The sequence below is a fragment of the Gopherus flavomarginatus genome, chromosome 12, assembly GCF_025201925.1.
Source record: "Gopherus flavomarginatus isolate rGopFla2 chromosome 12, rGopFla2.mat.asm, whole genome shotgun sequence".
Lineage (NCBI taxonomy): Eukaryota > Metazoa > Chordata > Testudines > Testudinidae > Gopherus > Gopherus flavomarginatus.
Genome location: NC_066628.1, coordinates 3,610,250 through 3,620,273, shown reverse-complemented (window position 1 = coordinate 3,620,273; position 10,024 = coordinate 3,610,250).

Genomic DNA, 10,024 nt, shown 5'->3' with positions numbered 1-10,024 from the left:
CCGTGACAGAATGTGGAGTGGGAGCTGTGGCCACTGGGAGCCGTGGGAGGCTGTGCCTGCGGACAGTCAGTGTAAATAAGCTCTCACGGCCTGTCAGCCAATTACTCTGGTAATACCTGACAGGCTGCGTGCCAAAGGTTGTCGACCCCTGGCCTAAAGCCTATGGCCTTTGTCTGTAGCCAGACTGAAAGAGCAGCAGCCATTAGCTGCGAAGCAGGAAGTCACATCCTCACATTCCATCTAAATTACATTAAAATAGTGTAATATCAGGCTGTTAAGGAGACCCCCTCCTAATGGCACTCACCATCACCAGATAAAGAAACAGATCTTAATATGGTTAAAGAAAACTTAGTTTGATGGCATCCTGTCTGGCAAGAAATCACTTATCAATAGTTGGGGTTGTGAAATCCTCATTTCTTTATTGTTCTACCATTATGGTCCACACTTCCTTATTGGTTGTCTGTATGATTTCTATCTGGCTCTTTAATTATTTCTGTCTGCTGTATAATTAATTTTGCTAGGTATAAATCAATTAAGGTGGTGAGATATAATTGGTTAGAGAATTATGTTACAATAAGTTAGGATTGGTTAGTAAGATTTAGTAAAGTAATTGGCTAAGGTCTAGCTAAGCAGGACTCAAGTTTCACTATATAAACTGAGGTCCAAGAAGGAGACCAGCAGAAAGGAGGAACAGAAGAAGAATAATAAGAAAAGACCTGGAAGAAGAAAAAGAAGAACTCACCTCCAAGACACAGCCTAAGACCAGAGCTGCCAAGAATCCTTTGCATGACCATGACGTGCAGCAACCAGAATCCAGATGAGACTGACCTTGCCAGGCCAACAGGGAAAGTTTGCCTGCCTGATCAGGATTGGTGCGCATACCATTGTATGTTTAGCATGTATATTCTGCTTGCTTGATAATTGTTAATAAATAGAGAGTAAAGATATTACTGTGTCAGGCTCTTTCACTGGTAATAGGTCCTGCAAACTTACAGGAAGTTACACCCTGAGAGCCCTAAGAACTGGGTATGGGTGGGTATTTAAATGAACAGGGTTACGCCTGAATGCTAGGAGCGGGTAAAGGTGGGTGTCCCTAGAGTGTGTAGTGACAGAGAACTTTGTGTGCATAACAAGGGGGAACACCCTAGAGTCATTCCCCCCCACAACCCAATAACTGTGACAGTAACCATCTTTTTTCTGCTTAATGTTTGCTCTCTGCGATTGATACAATAATTTCTAAATACTGTCTTCCTAGCCATGTTCCCACAGATCATCAGGGTATATTCAGATGGTTTGTGACAGAGGAAGAGGGAAAACAGGTGGCTGGAACCAGGCCGGCTCTAGCAATTTTGCCGCCCTAAGCACGGCGGCACGCCGCAGGGGGCGCTCTGCCACTTGCCGGTCCCGCGGCTCCGGTGGACCTCCCACAGGCTTCCCTGCGGGGGGTCCGGTGGTCCTGCGGCTTCAGTGGACCTCCCGCAGGCATGGCTGTGGATGCTCCACCGGAGCCACGGGACCAGCTGCGGCAGGTCCACCGGAGCCCCCTGCGGCCCTCCCGGTGACCGGCAGAGCGCCCCCCATGGCGTGCGATCCCAAGCAGGCGTTTGGCGTGCTGTGGCCTGGAGCCGGCCCTGGCTGGAATACTGGTGGCAGGAGTCACTGCCTGATTCTTCTCAACTGCAGCACAAAGACATGTTGATATCTTGTGCCAAGGGCTTTGCATGAGGCACAGATGGCTCCTTAGCCTCCATCTACTTCTGTAAAGTCCTCATGGACCAAGCTGTTCTGAGTGACAAAAAGGCCTGGTGGATCTGTGTTGCTTCCAGTGACGTACACAATCAAGTGCGGTTCTCACTGTGAGGAGTTTCTAACCCATTTCTCAGAAAATAACATGCAGATTCAGACCAGATTTTCAGACTCCAGAGCAGTGGACTTATCTTTGAGGGACAAACACTGTCATCTCTGCTTGAGTATCAGCCACTGTCTCTCACCAAGGTAGTGGAAGTACCTACCATTCTTTGGGTTAGAACCTTAGATGTACTCTAATTAGACCCAACTGGGAGACATTGGGCCTCTTATCAGATGATATTTTGGGCGATGGACTGACTGCTAGGCCCTTTCTAAAAAAAAACATTTTTTTTTTACCTAAAAATCTTCTCAGTTATTACCCTATCTATAATCCCCTTTCAAAGGGACACTTTATGAAGAATTTTTTGTCAAGACAGCTCTAGTGCTAGTTAGGGGACCTCAGATTTCCTTGACTATTGTCAGTCCGGTTGCTAGCCAGCATTTCATACACAATCTACATTGGTAATGGATCTTCTCCTGATGATAGGTGAAGATCAAGTCAATCATGCTGACTCTTTTACATCTGTCAGATACCTTTGATACTCTCTTATGAAAATTTATAGCACAACTATCATGAAAATGTATAGTGCTAATCTTGCGTGGCTTTGTTCTTTTCTTTCTAGAAGAATCCCATAGGTCAGGGATGGGCAAACTTTTTGGCCTGAGGGCCACATCTAGTTTCTGAAATTGTATGGAGGGCCGGTTAGGGGAGGCTGTGCCTCCCCAAACAGCCAGGCGTGGCCCAGCCCCTGCCTCCTATCCGAGCCCCGCTGCTTTTCGCCTCTTGACGGCTCCCCCGGGACTCCTGCCCCATCCAACCCCCTCCATTCCCTTCCCCTGATCCCCTCCCCGGGAACCCTGCCCCATCCATTCCTCCCTTTCACCTGACCGCTCCCAGACGTCCTGCCACTGACTTCCCCCCGCCACCCCATCCAATCCCCCATCTCCTTCCTGACTGCCCCCCCGGGGTCCCTGCCCTATTCAAGCCCCCTGTTCCCCCCCCGAATGCTCCACCCCCATCCACACCCTTGCCACTTGACCACCATCCTGAACTCCCCTGCCCTCTATTTACATCCCCCCCCCCCGCTCTCTGCCCCCTTACCACGCTGTCTGGAGCACCGGTGGCTGGTGGTGTTACAGCCGCGCCTCCCAGAGCACCAGGACAGTCAACTGTCCTGCCAGGTTGGAGCCAGCCACACCACCGCGCAGCACAGAGCTCGGCTCTGCAGCTCTGCTGCCCGGCAAGAGCTCGCAGCCCCGCCGTCCAGAGCATTGCGCCAACGGCAGAGTGAGCTGAGGCTGCAGGGGAGGGGGAACAGCAGGAGTGGGGCTGGGGGCTGCCCTCCTGGGCCAGGAGCTCAGGGGCCGGGCAGGAGGGTCCCGCAGACAGGATGTGGCCTGTGGGCTGTAGTTTGCCCACCTCTGCCATAGGTCGTGCTTTGCAATTTTTTGTCTGCCCTGGAGACTTTTTCACGCAGGCTGCCACAAGCTTCTATTCTTTAGGCTAAGGAGAGGCCTCTTTGAGCTGCTCTTCCAAGTTTTAAAACAAGTTATTCAACTTCATACTTTGTGTTCAGAGGTTTCATTTTGAGGATTGAGTTAATATGGCGAATAACCATCATATGGCGTGGCAAGAGCTTATGGGCATTATGATTACATCTCACTTTATCGCTGCAAATCTGAAGGCTAAAGTCCAGCCCATCCCTATCCTTGGAGAAGGGTGAATCAATCATTTAAAGGAAATTACAAAACAGTTTTAGGAAGTCCTGTGTTCTGACTGCCCATTAGACATCATGTGTGACATATATTGCAACCCCACTCAGTATCTTTGGGGACCACTGTATTAAATTTATAAATGGCTTATGTATGATTGTGTCTGACTCCACAGGGGACGGTACCATGGCTCCTCTAGGAACTAAAAACAGTAAGGGTGGTAACGGGTGATTAAAGTGAGTTGCTAAAACTGTAAACAACCTGAGAGGCAGGCGCCACCCCTTTCTGCTCCAGGCTTCTTGGCTCCGGCCACCTGGCCTCCCCTTTCACACACCACACCCTGCGCAGCCAACCAAAAGGGGTGTCAAAGCTTTAACTGTATGAGGAAGATCAAGTGGATTAAACCATTTAAACTTTTTAAAAATGTTCTAGGTAGAGTGATTCCATCAGTGACCACTCCTGGCAACCCACTGCATTATTCAAACAAACAAAAAACTTAGTTTAAGCCAGTTCAAGTTGCAAAGAGCAAATAATTCCCAATTTTGAACTACAAAAGCCAGGCAATAAAGAGTTAAAACCAGACAGCTACATAACACACATCACCTTCTCAAACTCCCACAATCCCTACCTCAGATACTGCCACTGTTATCTCTGTAACCCTTCTGCCCCTCTGAGTTGGCAGCAACAAGGGCCGGGTTCAGTATCCAGGGGTTCCGTTTCATAACACAATGCATAACCGGCTCGAGCCCCCACCCAGTGACCTGGGACACTTACATACCACCCCCTCGGGCGCCTCTAGGAGGCAATACTTCCCCTCTCGCAAGCACGGAGTCTGAGTGTAGCAAAATCCTTTTAATAAAGGAAGGAATCAATGCGGCATCCCATTGGAGAAACACCACAAACAGGATTATAACACAAACCATAAACAAAAACCCACCTCCAAGTACATCTGTCCTTTCCCCTTTAGGGTCTTAAGTCCAATTATCCCAAAGTCCAACAACCCAAAAGTCTCTGGTCAGTGCCACCCCAGAATTCAAGAGTCTGAGAGTTTATCTGCAGAATTTTACCCCCCCAGCTCTCCCTGCAAACCACTTCACTCTGCTCACCGTTCCATGGGCTGCTCCAACACATTGCAAACCACTCCGCTCTGCCAGCTGCTTAACGATAGGTCTTCAGGCTCCCCCACAGGTTAACACAGCACTCAGTGAGCTCAGCTCCGCTCAGCTCAGCCGCTTCAGTGATTTCAGCTCTTAGTAGGGGAGCCCTGGTGTTGGTGCACCCTTGGCTCACCATAAGTTCAGCTCAGCAGTCTCTAGATGGATTCCTAATGGAAGCAAAATTAGCTCTACTCTTTAACAATGGAGAGAGAAGGATGTGCAATTGGTGTTCCAGGTCTTCAAAAGAGCCCATACCATCACACACACCAATCCCCAACCTCCCTCTCTTCATGGGGTTTTGGAACCCATGTCCCATGTTTAGCAAGTACCACCCAACTGAGGTTGAGTCATCTCTGTCACAAAGCAGTCCCACAGCTCCCCATTCACACAATCAGGGTGACAAACTTTTTTTTTCCTCCTGCCCCAATAACAAAGAAATTGGGGATCCCAGAGCTGTTAAAATAACCATCCCAGTCTGCTGTGGGCTTATGCTAAGTGGAGGGTGGATGCCAATGCAAATCTTTCCCCATTCTTTGAAATTCTTGGAATTCTTTCCACATTCCCTACAATTCACCACCAGATATCAGGGCAGCGCTCATCCTGACTCTGCTTACACATGATTAAATTCTATTTTTTTAAACAGGATCCCTGCCTCACTCAGTGCACCGCATGGACGGTGCTTTGGAGATGAATCAGGGTTGCAGAGTGAATAGAAGCTATTTTCTGTGGGGCCCCTGCCTCATTTGTTGCAAAAGTCAGAAGGTGGGTAATGATTGCAGCAGGGACTACAGGCAAAGAAAGGACAATCTTGTGGTTAAGCTGAATGGCATCCTAGGGTACGTCTACACTACAGGATAAATTAGAATTAGCTTAAATCGATTTTATAAAACAAATATTATAAAGTCGATTGTGCGCGTCCACACTAGGCACATTAATTCGGTGGTGTGCGTCCGTGGTCCGAGGCTAGCGTCGATTTCTGGAGCGGTGCACTGTGAGTAGCTACTGTAAAAGAATGAGGCCAATAACGTCGATTTGCGTCCACACTAACCCTAAATCGATATAGTAATACCGATTTTGGCGTTACTCCTCTCGTTTTGTAGGAGTACAGAAATCAATTTAAAGAACCCTTTAAATCGATATAAAGAGCAGTGTAGTGTGGACGGATGCAGCGTTAAATCGATTTAACGCTGTTCAAATCGGTTTAACAGCGTAGTGTGGACCAGGACTCACTCAGTGCACCGCATGGACAGTGCTTTGGAGATGAATCAGGGTTGCAGAGTGAATAGAAGCTATTTTCTGTGGGGCCCCTGCCTCATTTGTTGCAAAAGTCAGAAGGTGAATAATGATTGCAGCAGGGACTACAGGCAAAGAAAGGACGATCTTGTGGTTAAGTTGAATGGCATCCTAGAGAATTTGATTCTATCTCTGTCTCTGTCACAAACTTCTTGTGTGATTCTGGGCAAGTCACTTAAAGCAAAATGTTCATAGGTAGGGTGACCATATCTCCCTATCCTGAATATGGGACACTGGTAAAGTTACCTGTATTCAAGTGAGTTCAACAGCAATCAGTCAGCACTCTGCATACAAACCTTCAAATTAACACTGAGTTGACTGAGCCCCCATTAAAAATAAACTGTGGAGTTGGATTCTTTTTATTTCTTTTCTTATCTTTAAGCTATTAGGGTTCACACAGGGAGGGTGACACACACACTCCTACCACCCCCACTCCTCCACATGCACATGACAAGAGGTGACACACACACACACACACATTCCTGTACTCCTCTCTCACGCAGGGAGTGACTGACAGACCAGAACCTCGCTGCCTGGCGCTCTCCACTCTCCATGGCTGGCTGGCCCCCGGGACGGACGTGCCTCTCCTGATACCTGGGGCTGTCTTCCCAAGGCAACACCAGCGGGGGGGGGGGGGGGGGAGTGTCTTGGTTTCATGCAGGGTCACATGCCCCCACAGATTTCTGCCAGGGTTCACACAGAATGTGGCCAGCTGCAGCCTTTCGATACTGTGTGCAAGGGAAGGGAAGGGATCTGCTTCCAGCTGCAGGGGAGGAGGAAGGGATGGCCTGGCCCATGTCTTTGCAGAGCTCATTTCTTCTGCCCCCACCTCGTGGCTGGAAGCAGCTTGTTCCTTCTGGCCTGCAGAGTGTCAAAAGGCAGCTAACGCCTCCAGTCTGCTGCTGGCCACCGACATAACCCAGCTGCCTCCTGTTCCCCCCTCCCCACCCTGGCTACAGTGCAGGCAGAAACAGATTAAGGCCACGTCTACACTACAGAATAAAATCAAAATTATTAAAACCGGTTTTATAAAACAGGTTTTATAAAATCGATTTTACGCGTCCACACTAGGGCACATTAATTCGGTGGTGTGCGTCTATAGTCCCAGGCTACCATCGATTTCCGGAGCGGTGCGCTCTGGATAGCTACATTAAAGGAATGAGACCAATAACTTTGATTTCCGTCCACACTAACCCTAAATCGATATAGTAATATCGATTTTAGGGTTACTCCTCTCGTTGGGGAGGAGTACAGAAATCGATTTTAAGAGCCCTTAAAATCGATTTAAAGTGCCTTGTAGTGTGGACAGGTACAGAGTTAAATCGATTTAACGCTGTTTAAATCGATTTAACGCTGTAGTGTGGACCAGGCCTAAGCCCTAAGGATGCATTGTGCATCAGGGTCCAGGGAACCTGACTGCAGAGGCTTCAATAAATCTGGCCAGAGAAGTGATTCAACAGGGAAGGATGCCTTGGGACAGAGCAGCCCCGCACTCACTGGGGCCAGGACCCGGGGCAGGAGGCTGGGGGGTGAAGAGGGTGCTAAGCAATGTTCCCTGGAATTTTTTACATCCATGTGCTATTCCTGGGGGGAATTCTGCACCAAAAATTAAAAAATTCTGCATGCGATGTTTGAAAATTATGCAAAAATCTGAATATTTTATTTGTCAAAAAAACACAGTATAATCATGCCAGTCACAATTATTTTGGTGATTTAGTTCAAAATATCTGTCAGCGAGTCTGTCTGTAACCATACAGACCAAAAAAAACAAACCTGATTTTTTTTTTTTGACAAAGAGATTCCTCACGAGGCATATTAATACAGAACGTTGTGTAATTCATTTAAACGACACTGCAGAACTGTATTTCCTGCACCCCTCAGAAGCAGTGCAAAGGCTTGGGGGGAGTCGGGGGTAAGGGAGGAGCTGAGGGAGAGCGAAGGTGACTGGGAGTGAACCTGGAGAGTGTTGGGTGGAGGTGGGAGGTTTTTCTTTGGGGGAAGGATGGGATTGTGAGCGTCGGGAAGCCTCCCACAAGCAAACCCTGACTGACCCCCAAGCCTCTCCTACTCAGGCAGGCACCTGTGCCCCTGTCCCTGCACCCGCCCCCACCCATGGGTCTCTTCAGCCTCCTCCCCCAACCCCATGTTCGCCCAGAGGCCCCTCTGCCATCCCAGACTCAACGCTGTCACCCCACTAGCTCCTGAGCCCACGCCCCAGTCTGTCCCCCCACCCACCATTCTGAACCCCCGCCTGTGACCCACCCTCCCCCAGCAGCCCCATGTGCCCCACTCTGTCCTAACATGGCTTCACGGGCAGGTGCTGCGATGAACTTTTGCTCCTGGTGAAATTCTGCAGCACCCAGCAGAGAATTTTGCATTTTCCAGCATAAAATACATTTTGCCTAAGTGCTGCGGTTCCGCCTTTTGCCCACCAGGGGACGCTGTGGCGCTAGAACAGCAGCATGAATGCAGCTGTTCTGGGGCACAGCGGCCTCTGGTGGGAACAAAGTGGAACTGCAGCACGTGAGACATGAATTCTGTGCGCCCGCAGTTATGCAGAATCCCCCCAGGAGTAATGGGCAGATAAAATTTGTTATGTGCACAGATAATGAGGTGACGAGTGGCAGGGATGGGACTAAGGGGTTCGGAGTGTGGGGAGGGGATCAGGGCTGGGGCAGAGGGAGAAGGCTCTGGCTGCAGGTGTGGGTTCTGGGGTGGGACTGAGGATGAGAGGTTTGGGATGCAGGCTGCCCAAGGCTGTGGCAGAGGGAGAGAACTGCCTCCAGCCCTCTCCCCGCCCCTGCAGCTGCGGGAGAGGCATCTCTTCCCAGGTCGCTGCAGCTCTGGACTGGGGCTGCGAGACAGGTGTCTCTCCCGGCTGGAGCCCTGCATGCCGCAAACTCCCTGCTCACCCCCTATTCCCCAGCTTACCCTACACCTCTCCCCCTTCCAGACCCCTCTGGCTGTGCGCCTCTGTGGTTCTCATCGGGTGTGTGATCCTTGATGTGCGGCCATGCAGGCACATGCACCTTAGATGGAACAAGGGTGGCAGGTTCGGGGCATGAACAGGCTGGAAATGGCTTTCCCCTCACCCACTCTGCCCAGCCAGTCCAGAGCTAAGCTGAGGGGTGAAGAGACATCCCCGAGCCAGTGCTGTGCGGAGCTTTGGCACATGCAGATCTTAGCACCTCATGGACAGCACCCTAAGCCAGAGGGTCATGGGCTTTCCTGGGGTGCCAGCTCAGACAGAGGCAGTGGGGGAAGGAAAGAGCCTACTGGCCTGGCTGCTGGTGAGCTGAGTGCTCTGATCAGGAGCTGCGTCTCCACCCAGTACTGGGAGCAGGATGTGTCCCACTGGATATGGAGGAGCATTGAGGCGGGGGGCAAAGCAGGGAGAGGACGGTGAGAGGGGGAGTACGTAAAGGGCTGATGGGTGCGCATAGGCTGACCAGTGTGAAAAATTAGGATGTGGGTGGGGGGGTAAAAGTTTATATAATAAAAGCCCCAAATATCAGGACTCTCCCTATAAAATCAAGACATCTAGTCACCCTAGGTGGGCAACAGAGGTGATATGTAACTGCCTGCTGCCTGTTCATTTTTATTTCACATTCCTGGTATTGCCAGAGTAATTCCCACCCTTACAGTTACATTATTTACTTGACAGGATAACGGGGGTGGAAGAGATGATCTAGCAGGAAATGTTATGCATGATAGAATCCAGCATCATTCATATATTTGTCAGTTATGGGTGCATAACTGGCTGGATAACCGTACTCAAAGAGTAGTTGTTAATGGTTCCCAATCCTGCTGGAAAGGTATAACAAGTGGGGTTCAGCAGGGATCTGTTTTGGGACCGGCTCTGTTCAATATCTTCATCAATGACTTAGAGGTTGGCATAGAAAGTACGCTTATTAAGTTTGCAGATGATACCAAACTGGGAGAGATTGCAACTGCTTTGGAGGACAGGGTCATAATTCAAAATGATCTGGACAAATTGGAGAAATGGTCTGAGG